General features: G+C 38.8%; 1 protein-coding gene and 1 non-coding gene across 22 annotated transcripts in view; one reads left to right on the top strand and one right to left on the bottom strand.

Annotated features, from left to right (window-relative positions):
* The window catches only part of PPP6R3 (protein phosphatase 6 regulatory subunit 3), a 147,789-nt gene that overhangs the window by 96,473 nt on the left and 25,064 nt on the right, over nucleotides 1-26,252 (bottom strand). The window contains exon 1 of one of the 21 annotated variants that reach the window (XM_076001701.1): nucleotides 11,072-11,309. The exons of the other annotated variants lie outside the window; for them this stretch is intronic. The gene's annotated coding sequence lies outside the window, so the exon portion shown is untranslated. Of the gene's footprint in view, nucleotides 1-11,071; nucleotides 11,310-26,252 lie in introns of those variants that run through there. 21 annotated transcript variants of the gene reach the window in all.
* On the top strand, nucleotides 1,808-1,869 carry LOC142870781 (U7 small nuclear RNA). Its single transcript, XR_012919118.1, has one exon. It is a non-coding gene; the product is annotated as a U7 small nuclear RNA (small nuclear RNA).

The raw sequence follows: 26,252 nt of genomic DNA, 5'->3' as shown, positions 1-26,252 counted from the left end.
TTTTGAACATACACTTGAAAAGCTATCACCTAAATATTTTGTTTAACATCATAAGAATCGATCATTTGACAGTATGTGTTGCTAGAGTCCTTAGACACAACGAACTTTAACATACTAGTGTGAAAATTGCATTAAGCTTTTTGAGCCCTTCCTTTGGCTTTTTTCCTTCTGCTACAATGGATTTCACTCATCATCTGTGATGTATATATCATGTTCTGTTAACCTGTATCTTTTTCTTGCTCTATAATCCTATCTTTCTCACCTCAATAAATCTCATTTTCATGCTTGCCTTAAAAAAAAAACACACAAAAAACTGCATTATTAAACGTCACAGGTAAGTCCAGCTCCATCAAAGTCATTCTGTATTAGGGCTCCAGATCCTTTTAGGGTTCCAGTTCCTTTTAAGAATCCTTTTAACAATATGACGATGTTATATACTTCCCCAAAATGTACATACATACAAAATCTGGCCTTCAAATTTGAGTGATCTCAGGATCCTCAAAGCCAATCTGCAATTATTTTTCATACCACTCACTGTACCCACTTGCAGGCTGGTGTAGTCATAGGCTCCCAGTAGATTTACCAACACTATGCTTCACATTTCCATTAAGTAATGCCAAAACAAAACACAGCTATCAAACATATTCACAGCATTGTGAATCCAGCTGCTTACCAAAACTGCAGTAAGTACACTAAGATACAACCCACTTTCTGGAAAAGGGTCTTTCTTTAACTGCTTATAGTTTTTCACTTTAGACCAGGGGCCCTCAAAGTTTTTTAACAGGGGACCAGTTCACTGTCCCTCAGACCGTTGGAGGGCTGGACTATAGTTTAAAAAAAAAACTATGAACAAATTCCTATGCACACTGTACATATCTTATTTTGAAGTAAAAAAACAAATGAGCAAAAACACCTGCATGTCGGCCGGGCGTGGTGGCTCACGCCTGTAATCCTAGCACTTTGGGAGGCCAAGGCGGGCGGATTGCTCAAGGTCAGGAGTTCGAAACCAGCCTGAGCGAGACCCCGTCTCTACCAAAAATAGAAATAAATTAATTGACCAACTAAAAATATATATACAAAAAATTAGCCAGGCATGGTGGCACATGCCTGTAGTCCCAGCTACTCGGGAGGCTGAGGCAGGAGGATCGCTGAGCCCCGGAGATGGAGGTTGCTGTGAGCCAGGCTGACGGCACTCACTCTAGCCTGGGCAACAAAGTGAGACTCTGTTTCAAAAAAAAACACCTGCATGTGGCCCGCAGGCCGTAGTTTGAGGACGCCTGCTTTAGACTAATCAAGGGAAAGACTGGGTCTATAATATAGATGTTAAAATGCTATTATTGACATTGGTGATTCTAAAGTGTAAGACTATGGGGTATGGTGGCTCACACCTGTAATCCCAGTTACTGGAGATGCTGAAGTGGGAGGATCACTTGAGGTGAGGAGTTTGAGACCAGCCTGCACAACACAGGAGGATCTCATCTCTAAAAGAATGAAAAAATTAGCCAGGTACGATGATGTGCACCTGTGGCCCCAGCTACTGGGGACCGACTGTGGTGGGAGGATCACACAGGCCCAGCAGTTTGAGGCTGCTGTAAGCCAGGATCGTGCCACTGCATTCCAGCCTGGGCAAGAGAGCAAAATCCAGTTTCAAAAAAAAAAAAAAAAATGTAAGAATATGAGAAACAAGATCAAAAGATGGAACACAGAATGGGACGGTGTACAAGGACAGCCTTGGGGCTTCTGGGTAAGGAGTGTATTACAAACATACACTGAAATGCCTCTAATACTACAGTAAAAGCACTGTTTCTAGTGTTACAGCTCTTTTAGAATTTGTCTAGCAGGTTTTCCCTATTTTACTGGAGAACCCCTCATGCAAAAAACAAAACAAAACAAAACAAAAAAAGACTGGTTTTGCTTTCTTTTTTTAAAAAAAGAACAATCCACAAGATCAGAAGAAGATGACAAAGCTGAAGAGGTGCTGGAAGGAAACAGAAAGAATACTGATTAAAAGTTATCTAAGAACACTTAGACCCCCAAATCTCACCCTCTTGCCCCTTCCCACACCAGCAAATGACTGTCAGCTAAAACGGCAGGCTCTGCACAGGCACACCCCAGCAAAGCACAGCTGGGGATGGGATTGTCACACTGAATAAAAGGGGACTGCATGAACTGCAAAATGAATGCCTGACACAGGCATCCACCTACCGGTGACACATCACTCACCCTCCACCCAACCCCCAGCCAGATTCCCCTATGGGACCCCCTTCATTTCCCATCAGCAGGAAAGACCTTTAATCTCCAGACTGAAAACTCAAAGTGTCTTTTCAGCGAGCTGACAGACTTGAGAAAAAAAGACCTGAAAACACACTGGAGGCCCTCCCAACCAAAGGAGTCAACTAGTCAATCTGCTTTAATGTTTACAGCCAATGAGACCCATAAAAGACCGGAACTTCCAATCAGTCACTCTCATTCCAACCTCTAAAAAAGTCTTCATTTGAAATTTACAGAACTGTTTGCAAGCGCATTACAAGAAACTACCTGGATTCACCAACTGACATCACTGTGCCATTTCTGCTTTACCACCCCCTCCTCTGCGTACATCCCACCAGCCTAAACATTTGAGTGACTGCAGCCATCACATCTTTCCACTCTGAAATGCTCCAGTGTTTCATAAGAGCGAGGTATTATTTCCTTACACAACCTCAGTATACGTGTCACAATCAAGGAGTTTAACATATCGAATAAGGACTACATAGTTCATACTCTAATTCCACCAACTGCTCTATAATGGCCTTCATGGCAATCCTTCTTTCCTTCTGTCCAGGATCACGTCAATTTCTACTGTCAATTTCTCCTTAATTTCATCTCATCTGAAACAATTCTTCAGCATTTTCTATTTTTCATTTCACTGGCATCCTTAAAGAACACAGGTTACGCATTTCTGGCAGGAATACTACATAAATGAAGCTTTGTTTTTTTTCTAGAGCATTATGTTAAGAGATAAAATGATGTCAATTTGTTCCATTACTGATAATAATTTTGATTACCTGGTTAAAATAACATGTGCCAGATTTCTTCACTGTAAAATGACCATTTTCCCTTACCAATTAATTAGTAAGTTAATTAGTAAATAATCTCTGGGAAGATACTTAAAGAGACTATTTTCTTAGAACATTTGCCCATTAGTTTCAGTGCCCACAGCAATTCTTATCTGAATCAACTGATACTCAGTTATATACTAACAAGGTTTTTGTAATTCTACTGTTCCTTGTGCATTTGATGGCATTCTAACTTCAATAAGCGATGTTCCTTTCCCCTACTCATCTTTTCTTTCCATAATTCATTATTTGTATGGATTCACAGATTATTTTATTAACATAATTTTTCATTCCGATGTTCAAACTGTCCCAGATTTGGGAGCCCCTTCAAGCACACTTTTGAATGCTTTCCATAATTTTTGAACATTTCCTATTTCCTCCCATAACATGTTCCCAACTCATCTTATGCATTCTCTGCCCCATCTTTGAAATCAGCCATTTCTCCAAGGAGTCTTGATTCCTTTTAGTAGGGGATGTTATTTAGAAATGAAGATCTGAGGCCGGGCATGGTGGCTCACGCGTAATCCTAGCACTTTGGGAGGCCAAGGCGGGCGGATTGCTCAAGGTCAGGAGTTCGAAACCAGCCTGAGCGAGACCCCGTCTCTACTAAAAATAGAAATAAATTAATTGACCAACTAAAAATATATATACAAAAAATTAGCCGGGCATGGTGGCGCATGCCTGTAGTCCCAGCTACTCGGGAGGCTGAGGCAGTAGGATCACTGAGCCCCGGAGACTGAGGTTGCTGTGAGCCAGGCTGACGCCACGGCACTCACTCTAGCCTGGGCAACAAAGTGAGACTCTGTCTCAAAAAAAAAAAAAAAAGAAAGAAATGAAGATCTGAGAGGTAAGTATGGTCACAGATACTGCGGTGTCACTCCTCCTGCCCTGTGATAGTGGAGAAAGCTGGAAAAGAATGTCAATTTCATGTGATTCAACTCTCTATGTTGTGTATCCCTTTTAAAGATGAACAAAAACCAAGGATTACCAGACATCTCCAGAAAGCCTCTATCATAAAAAGCAGCAAAGCAAACATAAAAATGCAAGTTAGAGGAAAAAGATTATACAAAAAAAAGGAGAACACAAAAAGTAATAATATAAAATGATAAGAAAAGATAATGCATCCATTAAATAAAAAAGGATACTATTTAAAGGGGACATGGAATAAAAAACTCAGAAATTAAATTTCATTTCACAGCAGAAATTAAAAACTGAACAGAAAAGTTGGAAAATGGAGTAAAAAATCAGAAAATGAGAGAAAAGAAAATGAGAACTCTAAAATGGAACATCCAACATCCAAGTAACAGGGTTGTGAGAGAGAGAGCGTGTGCGCTCACATGCAGAAAACAGAAGGGAGGAAATCAGAGAAAAAATTCCCCAAAACATCCCTGAAAATAGACCCACACCAAGGAAGATCACTGTGAAATTTTATGACCCTGGCACAAAGAAAAGCCCAGATCTTCTACAAAGGATAAAAAATGTGAATAGCTTCAGATTTCTCAAGAGCAAAACAGGGGAAAAAATGAAGCAACTACCTCGCACACATTACTACAAAAAAAAAAAAAAAAAACAGAAAATAAAGAGTGAGTGAGGATGCAGAGAAATTGGAACCCTTCTGTACTATTGGTGGGAATATAAAATGGTACTGCCATTATGGAAAACAAAATGTTGGTTCCTCAAAAAAATTAAAAATATAATTACCATATGATCCAGAATTCCACTTCTGGGTCTATACTCAAAAGGACTGAAAGGCAGGAGCTCAAAGATATATTTGTATACCCATGCTTGTAGCAGCATTATTCACATAGCTAAAACATGGAAGCAACTCAAGTGTCTTTCAACAGATGAGTGGATAAGTTAGATGTGGTACAGGTTGAGAATTCCCTATTTTTGAAATGCCTGACACCAGATGTGTTTCAGATTTTGAATATTTTCAGATTTTGGAATATGTGCATAAACATAATGAGATATCTTGGGGATAGAACTCAAGACTAAACATGAAATTCATTTATATTTAATATATACCTTATACACATAGACTGATAGTTTTATATAATCTTTTGAATAAATTGTTATTGTTTAAAAAAACTTTAACACATCTCCTGAGGTTAGGTGTAAAATTTCCACTTGTGGTATCAAGTCAGTGCTCAAAAACTCTCAGATTTTGGAGAATTTGGGACTTTGGACTTTTGAATTGAGGATGCTCAACCTCTATACACATACAATGGAATTTATTCAGCCTTAAAAAGAAGGAAATTCTGACATATGCTACAACATGGATGAATCTTAAAATATATACTAAGTGAAATAAGCCAGTCACAAAACAGACAAAAATGTCTTTTGATAAAGACAAAAGACTGTGTGACTCCCCTTAGTATACTCAGAATAGTTAAAACCAGAGAGAAAGTAGAATAGTGGTTGCCAGGGGCTGGGGGAAGGGGTAGAAAGAGAATTGTTTAATGGATATGGAGTTTCCATTTTATACAATAAAAAGAGTTCTGGAGATGGATACTGGTGATGGTTGTGCAACACTGTGAATGTGCTTAATACCACTGTACGTACACTTAAAAATGACTAAAATGGTAAATTTTAGATGTATCTTGCCACAAAAAAAATGATGAGGCAATGCCTGAAGAATTCTGAAGGAAGGTGTAATGGACCGGATGTTTCTGATACCTCATCATTCAGCATGACTATATGAGGGGAGGAGTAATTAAAGCTAAATGTGGTCATAGGGTGAGGCCTTGATATGACAGATTAGTGTCCTTATAGGGGACACCACAGAGCTTGCTCTCTTTGTGCACACATACCCAAGGAAAAGCCATGTGATGTGGTTTGGGCCATAATCCCAAATTACACAATCCTGAATGCCATAGTCCCAAGTGTTGAAATCCTGAAAGACCAAAATCCCAAAACTATAAATCTGGAAAAAATAATTTTCAAAATTCTTTAAAAGACATGCATTTACATTTTTTAAAGGGCATTTGAGAAACATGTAAAAACACAATATTACACTTCATACAATAAATTAGGGAATAACATACATATTTTTGCAAGGATAAACACTCAGATATCCTAAAAAGTCACATAGGTCTAACAGTTATGAGCAGACAAACCATATTCATAAAGAAATAGGTCAAAAAATGAAATGTATAAACACATATCACACTATGGTTGGTAACTGTGTGCACCTAGCTTTACAACTGCAGTCATCTGAAATTCTGTGATAAGTCTTTTGAAGAGAGCTATCAAAACCGACAATTGGTCACCACTGTGTGTGCAGTTGCTCCAAGAGCTGAAAAATCTTTAGAAATTTTATCTTTCACAAACACATATGTACAAAAAGTACATCTCTTCCACTTACTGAGGAAATTTTAACATATTTACATACATGCACATTGCTTATACACAAAGTCAATACTGTGATTATGCACTTTTGTGAAGTTAAATTTGCAAAACAATGCATAAAATGAATTAGAACTCTCTAAAAGTCTATATACAATTTATACCTACAGTACTGGAAGTGCTTCAAAGATGAAATACAGCTTGTAATCCTAGCACTCTGGGAGTTTCTAAGTATTCTTTAGTTCAGTCAACACCTTAAAAATTTGGCTTTTTTTTTTTTTGAGACCGAGTCTGGCTCTGTTGCCCAGGCTAGAGTGACGTGGCACCAGCCTAGCTCACAACAACCTCAAACTCCTGGCCTCAAGCAATCCTGCTGCCTCAGCCTCCCGTGTAGCTGGAACTACAGGCACGCGCCACCATGCCCGGCTAATTTTTTCTATATATATTAGTTGGAAAATTAATTTCTTTCTATTTTTAGTAGAGATGGGGTCTCGTTCTTGCTCAGGCTGGTTTCGAACTCCTGACCTTGAGCGATCCTCCTGCCTTGGCCTCCCAGAGTGCTAGGATTACAGGTGTGAGCCACTGTACCCAGCTGACACCTTAAATTAAGTCCATGAGCCAACCTCTTGTTAACTTGCACCCATACACATCTCCTTAAACTGTACTTAATTTCCAAATAAAGATAATAACAAGATAATAGTTCTTCCTAACATGATGTAACTAACATGATGCAACTATCCTGTGTACAACCAAAAACCACTAATCATGGCCCCAGAATTCAGCTTTCAGGATTTCAATATTTAGGAGTTTACTCTTTGGGGATTGTGATTTTGGGGATTTTAAACTTTAGGGATTATGATCTTTAGGAATTTTGATCCTTAGGGATTTCAACACTTAGGATTGTAGCATCCAGGATGTCTTTTAGTATGATGATTAGTACTGCATTTGAGGATAGTATCTGTAAACCAGGAAGAGGGTCCTCACCAGAAACCAAATTGATCAGAAACTTGATCTTGGGCTTCTGAGCATCCAAAACTGTGAGAAAATAAATTTGTTGTTTAAGCCACCCAGACTATGGTATTTTGTTATGGCAACCTGAGCAGACTAATACAGAAGGAAAATGATTTCCAACCCAGAAGCATATACCTAGCCAAACTATCAATCAAGAATACAGAAAGAGACAAAGTCAAAAAAGATTTATCTGCTATGCCCTTAAGGAAAAGTGCTCAGTATATATACATATTACCTCCCAAACACCTTTCACACAGAAAACTACTGGACACTTGCTCCATTAAAACAAGGGAAAGGAACAAGACAAAACAAAACACAGGAGAGCCAATGTAGGAGAGAGGCAAAAAGAACCTTCAGGTTCATGGTAAAGGTAGAGTCAGCAGTCCAGACTAGAGTAGGGCAAGATTTCTTCAAAAAGGTAAAGCTGATGGAATACATGAACATGTAATAACTGGCTAAAAGTTTGAGCCTGAATTAGTGACAAGTGCATTTAAAAAAAAACTGCACACACTTCCAGGGAAAGTTGTTGAGGAAGGGAAAGTGTAATTTACTACTTAACAGCCAAAAATAGCATACATGGTCATAATGATAAAACTAAATACAGATTTAACCAAAATTATTATATAATAAACCTATATTGGATAGGGAGGATAGAATGTGGGCAAGGGGGTGTATTAAGGAGAGAAGACGGTGCTAATCTTTACCCTCTATACCTTTCCCTAGCAGAAAATCAGTTAAGTACTGCCTAAAACTAATAAAACAGCAAGTATACACACAAGTATGAAATCTTCAAATATGCTCTTCAGATATATGGAAGTAAATATATATGTGTGTGTGTATATATCTATATCTATCTATATATATATTTTTTTTTAATTGGGTGAAAGAGTCCAAAGTATCAGAGTTGCCTTCCTAGGAAAGGGGAAAAAAGAGTGGGATGGTTAGGGATTGCTGTTTCTCTTACCCATTCTCTAGAACTGGCAGATTCTAAACTATGAACATATAATACTTTGGCTTAAAAAAATTTGAAATAACCTTTTAAGAATGCTGGACTGGGAAGGAGTATTAAATGTTGAGACCAGAGAGCTGTAATATCCACTACTCACTAGCTGTGTGATCTAAAACAAATCGTTGGCCAGGAGCTCACGCCTGTAATCCTAGCACTCTGGGAGGCTGAGGCGGGCGGATTGCTCAAGGTCAGGAGTTTGAAACTAGCCTAAGCAAGAGCAAGACCTGGTCTCTACTATAAATAGAAAGAAATTAATTGGCCAACTAATATACATAGAAAAAAATTAGCCGGGCATGGTGGCACATGCCTGTAGGCACTCACTCTAGCCTGGGCAACAAAGTGAGACTCTGTCTCAAAAAATAAAATAAAATAAAAATAAATAAAACAAATCATTTACCTGAGCACCCATTTCTTCATTTATAAAATAAAGGAGTTAGAATAATTAACTCTGAACTTTCTTCCTGCTTCAATAACTTACAAATATAATATAAAAATTAAGTAATCAAAGCTTTAAACATGGTATTATGGCTATAGACCATGCGCAAATTAAGTTGCAGAAAGAATTATGCGTGACTTGGTAAAAGAACAGATGGAGAAGTAGAATGAAAATTAAAAATCTGCTTTTTAGTCTCTGGGGACTGAGATGGTATTGATGGTAAAGGAGAAGTTAGACAATCATTGTTCAGGAAATGAAGACAAAAGGTTCCAGACCCTAACCTGGAAAGCATTTAAGTGATGGCATCCAGAAAAACTCTGACATGAGACCACTGAAAAAAGCTAACTGAGAAAGAGATGTTTATTTTGAAAATTAAACATATGCAGATCGTAAGCAAACCCATGAGGATGATGAAAGCTTCTCCCCAAAGAACACTAAAGCTGAAAAAGGGAGAACTCTTTCAAATATTTAATTTCTAGGAAACCATAGTATTTTACATCACAAAAGACAAAATGAAAAAGGGACATGGTTAGAGAGTAAGACTATTCAAAAATGGAGCAATAGCACAGAGTCATGGAAGCTAAAGGAGAAAAATATGAATTTGATGATCAATAATATCATATGCAGTTTACTAGTTGGCACCATTAGATTATTCTCTCCAAGGAAATGGACCCAGAGCCTCCTCCCCCAAAAAGGGATTAAGACAGGGGAAAAAAAGAAATAGCATACTTTTACTTTTATATTCATTTTTGCCAATCATTCCTTATAGGAGACACATTTTTCTCAAAAGCCATACAACAAAGCTTCTCCTCTTTTAATACTGCTGACTCTGGCCAACCACAGTGGCTCACGCCTCTACTGTAGCACTTTGGGAGGCTTGGGGCAGGAGGATCGAAGGAGCTCAGGAGTTCAGGACCAGTCTGAGCAAGAGTGAGACCACATCTCCACGAAAAATAGAAAAATTAGCCAGGTACAGTGGGGCACTCCTGTTGTCCCAGCTACTGGGGAGGCTGAGGCAGGAGGACTGCTTCAGGCCAGGAGATTGAGTTTGCAGTGAGCTAAGATCACATCACTGCACTCTAGCCACGGTGGCAAAAGCAGGACTCTGTCTCAAAAAAACAAAACAAAACAAAAACTGCTGACTCTGATTAAGGCCAATGAAGACAATGCAAGTAAAACATAATTATAAAAATATAATTTAAGAATGAGGGCCAGGCATTGTGGCTCATGCCTGTAATCCTAGCACTCTGGGAAGTCGAGGTGGGTGGATGGCTCAAGGTCAGGAGTTTGAGACCAGCCTGAACAAGAACTAGATCCCGTCTCTACTAAAAAGAAAGAAATTATCTGGACAACTAAAAAAATATATATAGAAACAATTAGCCAGGCATGGTGGTGCATGCGTGTAGTCCCAGCTACTTGTGAGGCTGAGGCGGTAGATCGCTTGAGCCCAGGAGTTGGAGGTTGCTGTGAGCTAGGCTGACACCATGGTACTCTAGCCTGGGGCAACAGAGCCAGACTCTGTCAAAAAAAAAAAAAAAAAAAAAAAGAATGAGGACTGTTTAGCCTAAAACACCAGAAGAACAGATTATCAACTAAACAGCATCTAAATGTTCTTGTTTAATCACAAAACTTGAGAATAGCAGGAATGAACATCTCCTAAAAGCCTTTTGCGTTGGCATTGTACAAGTGCTTTTCAATTCGCCTATACTCCTAGCACTTTGGGAGATGGAGGTAGGAGGATCTCTTGAGGCCAAGAGGTCGACACCAGTCTGAGTAACAGTGAAACACTATCTATACAAAAAATTTTAAAATGAGCTAGGTGTGGTGGTTCACACCTGTAGTCCCAACTACTCGAGAGGCTAAGGCAGTAGGATCCCTTGAGCCCAGGAATCAATAATCTGTTCCCTATGCTCTCATAAAAAATTTTAATATAAAAACCATGACATCCTTGCTGATGTAAACTCTCAAAAGGAAATCATTAACTATTATATAACATGCAAGAAATCATTTTCCCCTTACATCATATATCATATGCAACTAAAACTGCACTTTCAATTATAGACAGGTAATAGCCCAAAGCTTGGACACACAAAAAAAGGAACTCTACTTAGATGCATCAGAGTGCCCTCTTAATGAGGATCTCAATGATCCCATTGCCGCAAGTGTCCTCACCTGTTCTCCAAATTATCCAGTCTAAAGAGATGGAAGATAAATGAGATGGGAGATAAATGAGATGGGAAGATATTCCACCTCTCTGAGGGCTTATTCACCATTTTATCTCCAATGCCTAGGGCACACTGTGAAGAAAAAATCATCCACAAAATTATGAATACAAAAATGAAAAATAACTGCATAAATATCAATAACTAGGAGAAACACCCATATAATATAATTTTCATGTCTTCAGAGGCATCTTCGAACAACCAAAATTATTATATATATTGGTAACTCTATCAGCTAAATTTCAGAAACACCAATCATTTTAACACATGCCAAGCAAGAATACCAAGGTTTAGGCCGGGCGTGGTGGCTCACGCCTGTAATCCTAGCACTTTGGGAGGCCGAGGCGGGCGGATTGCTCAAGGTCAGGAGTTCGAAACCAGCCTGAGCGAGACCCCGTCTCTAAAAAAAAAAAAAAAAAAAAAGAATACCAAGGTTTGTAAACCATTAACCAAAAATCACCATACTAAGGTTGCAAAAAGACTACTGTGCAAAGCAATACAAAAGGTAAATCTTTACTACCACCTTCTAAAAGCAAGATCATGTACATAAAGTACTTTAAGTAAGGACTTTGGCACCTGATAGGGTTACATCACTGTCTGGCTATGCACACTAATGGACACTCAAATCACAGCAAGCACACATGAAGCCAATTGAATAATCTAAGTTGCTATTAAAATGAAGGCTGGGCGCCATGGCTCACATTTGTAATCCCAGCACTTTGGGAAGCCAAGATCAAGTTGGAGGATTGCTTGAGCCCAGGAGTTCAAGACTAGCCTAGGTCACATGGTGAGACTGCATCTCTACCAAAAAAAAAAAAAAAAAAATTTTTTTTTAATTAGCCAAGTATGGGGGCATGAGCCTACAGTCCTGCTGAGGCAGGAGGATCACTTGAGCCCCAAAGTTGGAGGCTGTAGTGAGCTATGATGATGCCACTGCACCCCAGCCTGAGAGACAGAGTGAGACCCTATCTCAAAAAAATAAAAATAAAAAGAGGCGGGGCGCGATGGCTCACGCCTGTAATCCTAACACTCTGGGAGGCCGAGGCAGGTGGATTGCTCAAGGTCTAGAGTTCAAAACCAGCCTGAGTGAGACCCCATCTCTACTATAAAAAAAAAAAAAATAGAAAGAAATTAATTGGCCAACTAAAATATATATAAAAAATTAGCCGGGCATGGTGGCGCATGCCTGTAGTCCCAGCTACTCAGGAGGCTGAGGCAGGAGGATCGCTTGAGCCCAGGAGTTTGAGGTTGCTGTGAGCTAGGCTGACACCAGGGCACTCACTCTAGCCTGGGCAACAAAGTGAGACTCTGTCGGGAGGGGAGGGGAGGGGAGGGGAGGGGAGGGGAGGGGAGGGGAGGGGAGGGGAGGGGAGGGGAGGGGAGGGGAGAAAGAAAAAAGCAAAAATGGAGCCACATTATAAATTAGCATCCAAAGTAAAGCCCAGAGAACCGCCTTGGTACAAAAGACTACATGATTCCAGTTACCAAGATGAATTTAGCTGGCTCAGCCAAGGTACACAGTCAAGCTTAATTTGATGTAGAAGCTGAAACTTCCATAATCCAGTGTACAAAATCAAGAAAGACACCAAACCTATTTGTATGGAATCCTGGGAACAACTCGGTGATTAATACCTGAGATAAATGTATAGAGACTGTGGGGGGGGGGGTGAGGAGAATGGGGAGATGATGGTCAAAACGTACAAAGCCTCAATTAAACAGGAAGAGTAAGTTTTTTTTCCCCCTTAAGATATACCGCACAGTATGGTGAATATAGTAAAAAATAATGTTCTACACATTTCAAAATTGTAAGAGTAAATTTCAAATATACCACCACAAAAAATAAGTATTTGTGGTGAGGAATGTGTTAATTAGTTTGACTTAATTATTCCACATTATATTCATAAGTCATTACTTCATGCCCCATTAAATATATACAACTATAATTTGTCAATTTATAGTTTAAAAAAAACAAATTTTAAAAAGTAGATGGAAAAACATGCTAAGCACCATGAAACTGAGTGAATATGTTCACTGAAACCTCAAGCCCAAGGATTTTTTTTTAACTGGCAAACTAAGATACCCAAGACCAAAAGAACACCTTCATATAGGTTCTTATCATTGTCCTAAAAAATGGATAAAACATAAAGCCCAGGACAAAAACATTTGTAGCACTGTCCTAAGCTCTGAGAGTTGAGTTTATCCTTCTAGGGTTTTTTTTTTGGTTTTGTTTTGTTTTTTAATTTTGAGACAGGGTCTTGCTGTGTTGTCCAGGCTACAGTGCAATGGCATCATCATAGCTCACTGCAATTTCAAACTCCTGGGGCTCAAGAGATTCTCCTGCCTCAGATTCCCAAGTAGCTGGGACTACAGGTGTGTACTACAACACCCAGCTACTTTTTTAAATTTTTTTGTAGACTGTTGCCTAGGCTGGACTCAAACTCCTGGCCTCAAGGGATCCTCCCACTTTGGCCTCCCAAAGTGCTGGTATTATAGGCATGAGCCACTGCAGGCTGCCTTGAGCTTGTTCTCTTGTATGTAAAACGAGAGTTTAGACGTAATGATTCTTGAAATCCTAAAATTCTTAATTCATTTAGATCTAAGAAGTAAAAAAAATATAAAATACAAAATAAGTGAAACCAGGATAACTTAAAGAAATGAAGAGAGAGAGAAAAAAAATGATAAATACCAGTCTCAAACTCTTAAGAAATTAAGGAAATTTAAACAAGATCATAGAGAGTCCCAGTGACAGAGAATTTAAAGTTGTACAATATCACCATGCTCTGCTGGGAAACTGATTTTTCTGTTTCAGTGGGCCTAGTTTACCATTTTTGCTTTAGTCCACATGTAAACATTCTGCTATCTCCCAAAGGTCAAACTGCAAAAAGGTCACTAGCCAGGTCCATGTTATAGGTGGCATGAGAACATAAAGCTCAAAAAGGTTTGAACTGTCCCTTTCCCCTACAAAAGCTGACTAAGAAAGTCTTCTTCCTACACAGTACAGACCTTGTTGCTACATTGAGAATTCTCAAACAGCAGCAGATACTTGCTTACTTTGTCCATGAGTCAAACTAAGTAAAACTTGATGCTCTCTTAGGAGGTGCAGTTATTTTTTAGATGCAATAAGGTAAACCGAAGTGTGAATTCATCCATAAAGCTTGTAAGATTTGCCATACCCATGTTTCCTGTGGTGTATAACCCAGTACATATATAAAACAGGACACGCCGGGCGCTGTGGCTCACGCCTGTAATCCTAGCTCTTGGGAGGCCGAGGCGGGCGGATTGCTCAAGGTCAGGAGTTCAAAACCAGCCTGAGCAAGAGCGAGACCCCGTCTCTACTACAAATAGAAAGAAATTAATTGGCCAACTGATATATATATAAAAAATTAGCCGGGCATGGTGGCGCATGCCTGTAGTCCCAGCTACCCGGGAGGCTGAGGCAGAAGGATCACTCAAGCCCAGGAGTTTGAGGTTGCTGTGAGCTAGGCTGACGCCACGGCACTCACTCTAGCCTGGGCAACAAAGCGAGACTCTGTCTCAAAAAAAAAAAAAAAAAAAAAAACAGGACAAAGTCCACTGAGAAGAATCCTAACAGCTATCTGGAGATGGAAATGTAGACTATTGACTTATGCGAAACATGTTAAAAGGTACAAGGTCAAGGCAGAATAACAAGCTTGACATACCTCTTTTCAAAGGCACATTTCTATATACCTTCTGTGGCCTATATCAGACCCACTTGTATATTTCTCAGTCTTTTAACAATTTTAGAGTAAAAAAAAATCACCCTCAAAGAACCTGGCTAATAGCATGATAGGAAAAAAACATTCTACTTTCTTGAAGAAAATAATGCTTTTACTTGGTATATAGACTTTCCTTTCATTTTACTGTTGATTTAACCAGGCCACCACTGATGACCATTTAGTTTTCAATTTTTGCTATTACAAAAAAATGCCAATGTTCCCAGAAGTGGAACTGCTGGATCAAAGAATGTGTCTTTCTAATTAGATGCACATTGCCAAATGGCTCTCCACAGAGGTCAGAACTACCCACATTCCCACCAGCGACATGTGGATGTCTGCTTCCCCCCACACCCTGTCGACAACACATTTGCTTTTTCTCTTGTGAGTAAGGTTGAACATTATTCATATGTTTAAGAGCCATTTGTACTTCACTTTTCTGCCAACTGTCTGTTTATATCCTTTGTCCATTTTCTACTAGGCTGGTCTCCTCAATGATTTGCAGTGGTTATTTAAAAGAAAGAAAATAAGCCCTTTGTCTGATAGCATTCCCTCTTCAACTCATTACAGTCGAGTATCTATCTGTACCACTCAACTGAAATGGCTCTTTCAAGTCACTAGTGACCTCCAGATGGGGCTAAATCCAAATGAAACTTTTCTGTCCTCATCTTAACCTCACTTTCAGCAGCATTCAAAACAGTTCATCTTATGAGAATGTTCTCCTTACTTGGCTTCTTTGATATCATACTCTCCTGTTTTCTCATTGGCCACTTCTCACTCTCTTTAGTCAGAGGGTTCCTCCCCTCCTTTCTTCTTCTATACAACTGATAGTGCAGAGGTTCCCACAGAGGTCAGGCTGTGGACACTCCCTACATTACAGTCTCCTCAGCTGACCACATTTGCTAACAATAAATTCACACTGTTTCCCCAGCAACTGAAACAGGCCCTCAGGACTCAAAACAAATTTTGTTGAATAAATGAAGCCACTACCATGGTTTTAAAATTACCTCTCTCCATAAACATAGTTCAGATCCAAATTTATAAAACCAAAACAACCATCTCTCCATTTCAAACATGGACACCCAACAACCAGTAGACATTTCTCATACCTCACAAGCACATCATATTTAACCTCGAAAACAGCTTTTGCTCTCCATCACAGATTGGCCACCCAACTAAATGTTTTCCTCACCATGTCTTGCCCACCTCAGTAAAAGGTACACCCCAGTTGTGAAAGACAGAGCCTGGAAAATAGCCCTGGCTTTTCTTTTCCCTCCCAATCCAATTCGTCAAAACTTCAGTCAGTTTCATCTTCTTAATATCTATTAATAATATTTCCCTTCTCCATCTTCTGCTACGCCCTGGAGGATGGATACAGCTTCCTAGTTGTCTCCCTGGTCTCCTCCGGCTCTGGCCTCCTCCAAGCTATTGTTTTCTTGAGTTCTTGGTCAGTGCCCTCTGCAACTCCGTGTGAGCAATGATAATGATGACAATAATTCTGATAAATGCTGTCCACTATGGTAGCCACATAGGCTTTTGAGCACTTGAAATGTGGCTACTATGAACTGAGATATACCACTGAGTGTAAAATAAGCCATGGATTTCAAAGAGTACAAAAAAAAATATCTCATTAATTTTTCTATTGTTTACATGTTGAAATGATAGTATCTTGAATATATTGGGTGCTATAAAATATATTAAAGTTAATTTTATGTGTTCTTTACTTTTTTCATGTGGCTACTAGAAATTTAAGATTACATATGTAACTTACACAGTACTTCTTTTGAGACAACGCTCTGAGCATTTCATTGGGGGTATCAGCACCATGTCCATCTTCTTTAACCATGTACAGTAAGTCCCCACTTCATGGCATCAGGAGGTTCTTCAAAACTGTGACTTTATGGAAAACAGGCCAGGCGCAGTGGCTCACGCCTGTAATCCTAGCACTCTGGGAGGCCAAGGCGGGTAGACTGCTCGAGGTCAGAAGTTCGAAACCAGCCTGAGCTAGAGTGAGACCCCATCTCTACTATAAATAGAAATTAATTGGCCAACTAACACATATAGAAAAAATTAGCCGGGCATGGTGGCACATGCCTGTAGTCCCAGCTACTTGGGAGGCTGAGGCAGCAGGATTGCTTGAGCTCAGGAGTTTGAGGTTGCTATGAGCTAGGCTGATGCCACGGCACTCACTCTAGCCTGGGCAACAAAGCGAGATTCTGTCTAAAAAATATATATATATATATCTGCGACTTTATGGAAAACAATGTATAGCCGATTCTTAAATAACAGTATTTCATTATAACATTGATGAGGAAAAAACTGATTTCATTATAGGTCATTTTGTTTAAAGTCAGTTTCCAAGAACCTATTGATGACATTGAGAACTTACTGCACGACCGAAGCACAGAAAGCACTGGCACCGGTAGGCACCCAGATACTTGCTGAATGAAATAGTAGCCAAAAACTGCTATCACTTACGTACATTCACTTAGCAATACTAAATTCTTACTTGAAGATGAATGATACTTTTAAAATACAACTGAAATCAAGAAAAATTTTTAAGTTTAAACTTTGGATATACACGCTTGTTAAGAAATAATTTGTCTACTTCTTTAAGGTTCAGGCTAATCACACTGTAATTAATTTTTCATCATGAAAATTTCTATCAGAGAGAAAAGAGAGATTGGGGAAATCTAGAAATTAAAGGTGGCCTAAGAAAGAATTTAAGAATTTTGAGTCACCAACCCTTAAAATATTGATTGTAACAACTTAAAATCCAGCAATGAGAGATAGAAAGCTAGTAGACAGTATAAGGAGAAAAATACAAGTTCATGATAAACATGGAAACTCTAATTAACAAGAGCTAGACTCATGCTGACTACGCCCTGCAGCATTTTAAACTACCAGAGAGGGTATGGTGCACTCAAGATTACCCGGCTCACAGTCAGTGTGCTGTGCGCATACAGAAAACCCAGAAAATGCACTGTCACATGGCCTCACAAACACAAAGAAAAGGGAAGGGGTAGAAAGTACATTTCAAAATGAACATTATTATTACATTTTAAGTATAGAACTTGGCTTTGAATGAATTTCAATGTGTTTTTAGGTTGGAAGCCCTAAAAATTGAAGCCCTTAAATATTTCAATTTGGCTCCACATTCAACCTCCAGAGACTTGTACAACCAAAGAAGCAACAACAGTTTGACAAAAGTTTTAAAGTGAGAGTTCAGCAAAGTTTATCCCTTCAAAAAAGAAATTTCCTCAAGATCCAACTGCCAATGTACATTGGAAGACTGTAGGGAGTGCCACAAAGAGATGGGAGACCTACAGACTTAAAAAAAATGAGTAGGTACTATTTTGGATTTGCCAACATTAGAAAATCATACAAAAAATGTGTGATATTTGAGAGAGCTGGAAATTTCAACTCTGACTAGGCATTCAATATTATCAAGCAATTGTTGTGTGGGTTTTTCCTTAAGCTGTGATAATTTTGTGGTTGTTATGGTTAAAACAAAGTCCTTATCTTTGAAAGATATATACTGATGTGTTTATAGAAGAAACAAAATAATTATTTGGACAGTTTCTTCAAAATAATATGGGCAGGACTGACCATAAAAAGGAAAACAATTAACAGAACTTCTCTTTCTCAAAAGATACAATGACAACCCACAGAATAGGTAAAGATATTCACAACACATATTAAAGATTCCTATCCAGAATAAGGAAATCCTACTGAGTGTTGTTTTAAAATACATTTCAATTAAAAATAAAACTTCTTAAAAAGTCCACAAATTCTGACACTCCTTTCAGAAAGTGGAGCCCAACTTCCTTCCCTGTGCAACACAACTGGGCCACATGAGTGACCCTGTCCTAACAAACAGAATATGGTAAAAGTAGATGCTACTTGATTTTCAAGCCTAGGTCAGAAAAATGAAAGCTTCCATGTGGTGATTTTTCTCTTGAAGCACTCTCTCAGTGGGAAGACAGCCACTATGTACTAAGAGCAGGACACTGAAACATCCCTGGCAAAAGCCCAGGTGAAAAGGACCTGAGGCTGCCACCGATAGCCACAACTAACTTGTCAGGCATGTAAAGCCACCTTGGAAAGGATCCTCCAGCTCCACTGAGCCTTCAGAGGGTTAATCACACCCAAGCCAGAAGCATCCAGCCATGCCACTCCCAAGTTCCTGACCTCTAGAACTGTGAGATAATAAATGTTTATTGCTAGTTTAAGCAACTAAGTTTGCAGATAATTTATCATGGATCAGTAAATAGAGTGATAATACAAACAGGAAAAAACCAGATAAAATATGAAATATTAGAGAGGATACAGAGTAAATGGAACTTTCACACACTACTGGCAGACATGCAATTTGGTACAACCACTTTAGTAGATCCTGCTACAGTTTTCCAATACTATCTATACACACCCCCATAAGACCTAGCAATTTCACTCTTAGGTATATTCCCAAGAGGGGTGCCTATATTATTCAACAAAAGATATAAACTCTGAATGTTCAGAGCAGCACTATTTGTAATAGTCTAAAACTAGCATCTATCCAAATGTTCATCAAGAACAGAATAGATAATTTAATACAAAATTTCACATAGCAATAACAAATAATCATTTGCATGCAATAACATGGATAATCTCACTAACAATGCCAAGAGAAAGAAGTCAGACATAAGAGTATACACTGTAAGATTCTATTTAATTAAGGAACAAAACAGGCAAAACTAATCAGTGCCATTAGATGTCAGAATAATGGCTGGCCCTAGGGAGTGGTTATGACTAGAAGGGGACACAAAGGGACATGTGGGGGACTGATTACCTAGGCGGATTTCAGCTTGTGAAAAATTATTTAGAATATGTGTACTTTTCTATATTTCTTTTATAGTTCAATAGTTTCAAAATATAATAATACAGGAGAGAAGTAGGAAATAGAAGAGTTAAGTGAGACAAGACAGATCTCAGTTAAGTTGAATTTTGAAGGACAAAAAAGAAAAAAGAAGGCCAGCACAGTAGTTCATGTCTGTAATCCTAGCACTTTGGGAGGCTGAGGTGGAAGGATCACTCGAGCCCTGGAGTTCAAGACCAGCCTGGTCAACATAGCAAGACCCCATATCTACAAAAACAATTTTTAAAAATTAGCCAAACATCGCGCTACACACCTGTAGCCCTAGCTACGTGGGAGGCTGAGGCATGAGGATCACTAGACCCTAAGAGTATGAGGTTATAATAAGCTGTGATCCCGCCACTGCCCTCCAGCCTTTAGGAGTGAGCAAGCCTGAGGGGAGGGGGGACTGGCCTTAAGCATATGGTTGTGAGAGTTGGGTAACTGAAGTTGCATTATATTGTTCCATTTCTGCATGTTCAAGTTTTTCCCTAATAAAAAAGTTTTTGAAATTTATTAACTTAAAACTGGCTAGAATTGCTGGTAAAACTGTACCTGGGGTAATTTTTCTGGACATAGTTATCAAGATGTTAAAATCTACACACCTTTTGGCCTAATGATTCTGTGAGTTTATTCCAAGGTGTTTATATTGAGTACAAAGTCATATATAATAATGTCCAAAGAGTTTATAATAGAAAAAAGAGAAATGTCTAAATATAGAGGATATAGGACACTGTGGGGAACACCACAGAATAATCCAGGTTGTCCACAAATACACGGCACCTAAATATTCAACAATAAATAACAATGATTTCATTTGAATAAGGTTCTTTTATCTATCCAATAAAGTATAATCATTAAACATGACATAATCAAAACTCTTAGAAAAAAAGCATAAGAGTAAATCTTTGTGGCCTTAGATTAGGCAAAGCCTTCTTAGACATGATACCAAAAACACAAGAAAAAATATATTAAATTTGAATTAAAGTTTTTTGTGCTTCAACACCACCATCAAGAAGTGAAAAGGCAACCAAAAGAATGGGAGAAAATATTTAGAAGTCATACATCTGATAAACACTTGTTTACAGAATACATAAGAAACTCCTACATCTCAATAATAAAGACAACCCAATTTAAAAATGAGCAAATAAGCCAGGCATGGTGGCACACATCTATAGTGCCCGCTACTCAGGAGGGAGACTGAGGCGGAAGGATCACTTGAGCCCAGGAGTTTGAGTTCAGCCTGGGCAACACAGAGTGACTCCAACTCAAAAGCAAGGAGTGGGGAGGATGACTTAAACAGACATTCCTCCAAAGATGACAGACAAATGGCCAGTAAGCACATGGGAAAAAGCTCAGTCTTCAGCCATCAAGGAAATGCAACTCAAAACCACAGTAAGATACCCCTTCATGCCCATTAGGATGGTTACAATCAAAAAGACATACAAAAACAAGTGTTGCCAGGGATGTAGAAAAATTGGAATTCTCACACACTGCTGGTGGGAATGTAAAATGGTGCAAACACTTTGGAGAGCAGTCTGGTGGTTTCTCAAGAGAATAAACATAGAAGTACCATATGACCCAACAATTCCATTCACATGTATATACCCAGGAGAAACGAAAACATATGTCCATGGGAAAATGTGTACACAAATGTTCAAAGCAGCATAATTCCTAAAAGCCAAAAATTAGAAACACCCAAGTATACATCAACTGGTGAATAAATAAAAGGTGGTATTCTCCTCACAATGGATGTTATTTTGCAAATAAAAGAAACAAAATGCTAATTTATGCTACAACACAGATGAATCTAAAAACCTGGTTAAGACAAATAAGCTAGTTATAAACAGACCACATATTATTTGACTCCATTTATATGAAATGCCCAGAACAGGCAAATCTATAGGAACAGAAAATACATGAGAGAGAAATAAAAAGTGACTACTAAAGGATAGGAGGTTTCTTTTGGGGGTAATAAAAATATTCTAAGTGATTGTGATGATAGTTGCACATTTCTGAATATACTAGAAAACATTAAATTGTATGCTTTAAGCGGGTGTGTTATGTCTCAATAAAGCCATTATAAAAAATGATGCAATATATATTTGCAAAGGAAGGTGTTAAGATTGTTTTTTAACCACTTCGGTAGGAACGTCGACTATAGTTGATAGCCACAGATAAACACGCACAGCGACTTTAGCTGACAGCCGTGATATGAAGGCACACAGCCAAGCATCAACTTTAGCCAACAGCCGTGATATGACTCTTCTAATTTGTCATTTATCAAAATAAAATTATGAACATTTAAAAATAACGCAATGAAAACATATATGTATATGTTACCTATTCTGATTTACATTACAAGTAAAGCTGCCTGTAAAGTAAAACAAGCTTTCAGTGCTTTAAAGCTTTCCTCATCACACAAGAGCAAAACGGATTATGAGTGCCGGCTGTGGGCAAGGTGTGCCATACCGAAGTGGTTAAGGACTTGCCTTTGCTTTATCAAATGTATTTACATATTTTCATTTGCCCCCAACAACAATCTTATATGGTAAGTTATAACATTTTTTACAAATAGGAACAATCTGTATTGTAGAAATGATAACCAACCCAGGAGACACAGTTAGGAAGTGGCTAGGCCAGGACACAGAAATGCTACCCTCTTTCCACCACACTGCTGCCTCCCAGATTATTAAAGGCAAAGCTTATGCTACATGTGGAACTATCACAACAGCTGCTATTATTTACAGAGGACCTAGTATGTGCCAGGCAGTTCTTAAACATCTTCAACCCTGGCACTTCATGGGCACTCAAATATTTGTTGAATAAATTTATTTCTCATAACCCCATCTATAGTTAATGACACTAACTCTAAGAAATTAACTGTTAGTATACTGTAACAAACTTATCTGATAGAAAAATTTGTGGGGGGCTTATTATAAGCACAGTTCTCAGTAACAGAGGTCGGGAGAATAAAACACACAATAGGCCAGGCACGGTGGCTCACACCTGTAATCCTAGCACGCTGGGAGGCCGAGGCAGGCGGATTGCTCAAGGTCAGGAGTTCGAAACCAGCCTGAGCAAGAGCGAGACTCAATCTCTACTAAAAATAGAAAGAAATTAATTGGCCAACTAATATATATAGAAAAAATTAGCTGGGCATGGGGGCACATGCCTGTAGTCCCAGCTACACGGGAGGCTGAGGCAGCAGAATTGCTTGAGCTCAGGAGTTTGAGGTTGCTGTGAGTCAGGCTGATGCCACGGCACTCACTCTAGCCTGGGCAACAAAGCGAGACTCTGTCTCAAAATAAATAAATTAATTAATTAAATAAATAAGAAAATAAAAAAAACACAAAAACACACAATAAAGAAGCAATGATAGCCGGGCGTGGTGGTTCACACCTGTAATCCTATCACTCTGGGAGGCTGAGGCCTCCTGACTCACTCAAGGTCAGGAGTTCCCAAACAGCCTGAGCGAGACCCCATCTCTACTAAAAATAGAAAGAAATTAATCGACCAACTAAAAATATATATACAAAAAATTACCTAGGCATGGTGGCGTATGCCTGTAGTCCCAGCTACTCGGGAAGCTGAGGCAGTAGAATTGCTTGAGCCCAGGAGATTGAGGTTGCTGTGAGCTAGGCTGAAGCCATGGCACTCACTCTAGCCTGGGCAACAAAGTGAAACTCTGTCTCAAAAAAAAAAAAAAGGCAACGATATAAAGTCTAAGAATTAAAACAAAAGATAAAGTCCTTTCAAAACATGGAGAGGAGTAAATGCAAAACACCAGAGGATAATTTATACAATGCCTAGTGAGAGCCAAAGAAATAGAAACCCAATGGGCAAATGATCTGAACAGACCACTCAGTTAAAAAGAAACCAAAATATAAACCAACATCTGAAAAATGTATGGACTTTTATGAATTTTTCATTAATTTTCTTAATGAAAAACCCATGAAGTATTCCTTTATTTCCAATGAAACAGAAAATAAATTACAAATAATTAATCTTGGGAGGGGAACATGGAGAAACTGGTACATTCATCTATTCTGATACTCTGTATATAAGTACTAGCTTTTTAAATAGTATTATGATATACAAGATTACTATAAATGACAGTACCTTTTGATTAGGTAATCTCATGACAGAAAGAAACTTATCAAAAAGGAGAGAAATTATTTTTACAAGGATAGTACTAATAATGGCTATAAATCTTAACTATGATCCATGCATGCTGTAATATAAACATTATACGAACTATCATTTAATCCTTATCCTGTTAGTTATCCTTCCCATTATATAAGATAGAGGAAATTGAAGCTCAGAGATCAAATAACCAGTATTTGGCAGTATCAGGATTCAGGCTCACTAGAATTTAAAACTCTATGTTACTAGGGTCATAACTGATTTGTGGGACAGAATAAGTATGAGTGGAAATGCCCAGTAAACATTGGAACTCGACTCAGGCCTCGAGGTAGACGTGTCATTGGCACATACATGGTTAAGTTCAACTGTGAAAGCAGAGATTACCCAAGGGATAATGTGGAAAATAAGAAAGGCTGAAGAACAAAATGTGAAAGTGGCCTGGAAGAAAACTGAAAGGGAGAGGCCAGGAATGGTAAGAAGAAAATCAGGAAAATACCATATCACAGAACTTGTAAATTCTACAAAGAAAACTCTTCCCTGGATTTTGCGGCCAGAAAGATTTAAGCAACAAACAGTACTTTTTGTTTGGTTTTGTTTGTTTGTTTTTTGGTTTTCTTGTGAAGATAGGGTCTACACTGCCCAGGCTGGGCTCAAGCAATCCTCCTACCTTGGCTTCCCAAAGTGCTGGGAAGACAAGTGTGAGCTACCGCCTGGCCACAAATAGTACTTTAAGTATCACTGTACAGCTCATGTATAAGCACTCAAATACACGTGCTAATGTGAACAAACTGGAACCATAGTACACTACTGAAGGAATGTAAAATGGTGCTTCATTATGGAAAATGGTATGGCAGCTCCTCAAAAAAGTAAAAATAGATCTGCCATATGATCCAGCAATTCTATTTCTGGGTATATACCCAAAAGAATTGAAAGTAGAGACTTAAACAGATATTTATACACCCATGTTCATAGGAGTATTATTCACAATAGCCAAAAGGTGGAAGCAATGTAGTGGCCACTGATGAATAAATGAATTAACAAAATTGTGTGTATATATATATATATATATATATATACACACACACACACACACACACAATGAAATATAATTCACCCTTAAAGGAAATCTGGATACATGCTACAACATGGATACACCTTTGAAGACTACTTGAAGCCAGTCACAAAAAGACAAACACTGTATGATTCTACTTATATAATGTACTTAGAGCAGCCAAATTCATAAAGAGAGAAAGCCAAATGGTGGTTGCCATTGTGTTTCAGTTAGGGAAGATGAAAAACATTCTGGAGATGGATATTGTGCTGGTTGCACAACAACGTGAACTGTACTGTACACTTCACTGAAGTATACACTTCAAAATAGTTAAAATGGAATTTCTGGTTTCTAGGCCAGCAAATAGGGAGCTTAGAAGTCACCATTCTCTTGGCAACAGCCAAAATGTGAACAAAAAACTGAAAAATCAACAACTTTTCTTAGAATTTTGAGACAGTCACAGGACAAACTGCTGCTCCCCACATTGGAGAGACATTAAGGAAGATACAGGGAATCAGAATTTACCAGGGGAGAAACCTCCATGGGAACCAGTGCCAGGATAGGAAAGCCTGAATGAACTATGACAAATTTCTGGAGCCTTGTGTGGACAACTGTGAGTTAAAAACTTGGAGTGGGGGAGTCATACAGGATCCCCATACTTTCATGAGTTTTACCTCTAGGAGCTCCAGTAGATCTTCACAGGATTTTTATACTGGATAAAAATCCCCTTTTGCTTCTGGCAGGGGGAGAAGAAAAGGAACCATTCTGGATTATGTTAGAGCATTCTGTTCTTAACAAGGCCTGACTTCAAGAGAAACTACTTTACCAGAGCCTAACGTGTTAGGGTTTTATCAGAGCCTGTCTCATCTAAGGAGGGGGAAAAAAAAACTACAGTGGTGAAGTTTACAGTCCAAGGGCACAGGTTCATCAAAAGACTGAGACCTCATCACAGGACTACAGAAGGCTTCCCCTACCGCCACACCTCACACTACTAAAGGCCTATTTACTGCAGTTCCTCATCACGTCTACCTTCCAACAAAAAATTACAAGGTATACTACAAGTTAAAAACACAGCTGGGCGTGGTGGCTCACACCTGTAATCCTAGCACTTTGGGAGGCCGAGGCGGGCGGATTGCTCAAGGTCAGGAGTTCGAAACCAGCCTGAGCGAGACCCCGTCTCTACTAAAAATAGAAATAAATTAATTGACCAACTAAAAATATATATACAAAATATTAGCCGGGCATGGTGGCACATGCCTGTAGTCCCAGCTACTCGGGAGGCTGAGGCAGTAGGATCGCTGAGCCC

This window comes from Microcebus murinus, chromosome 4, assembly GCF_040939455.1.
Source record: "Microcebus murinus isolate Inina chromosome 4, M.murinus_Inina_mat1.0, whole genome shotgun sequence".
Taxonomy (NCBI): domain Eukaryota; kingdom Metazoa; phylum Chordata; class Mammalia; order Primates; family Cheirogaleidae; genus Microcebus; species Microcebus murinus.
This window is presented reverse-complemented; position numbering and strand designations above follow the sequence as displayed.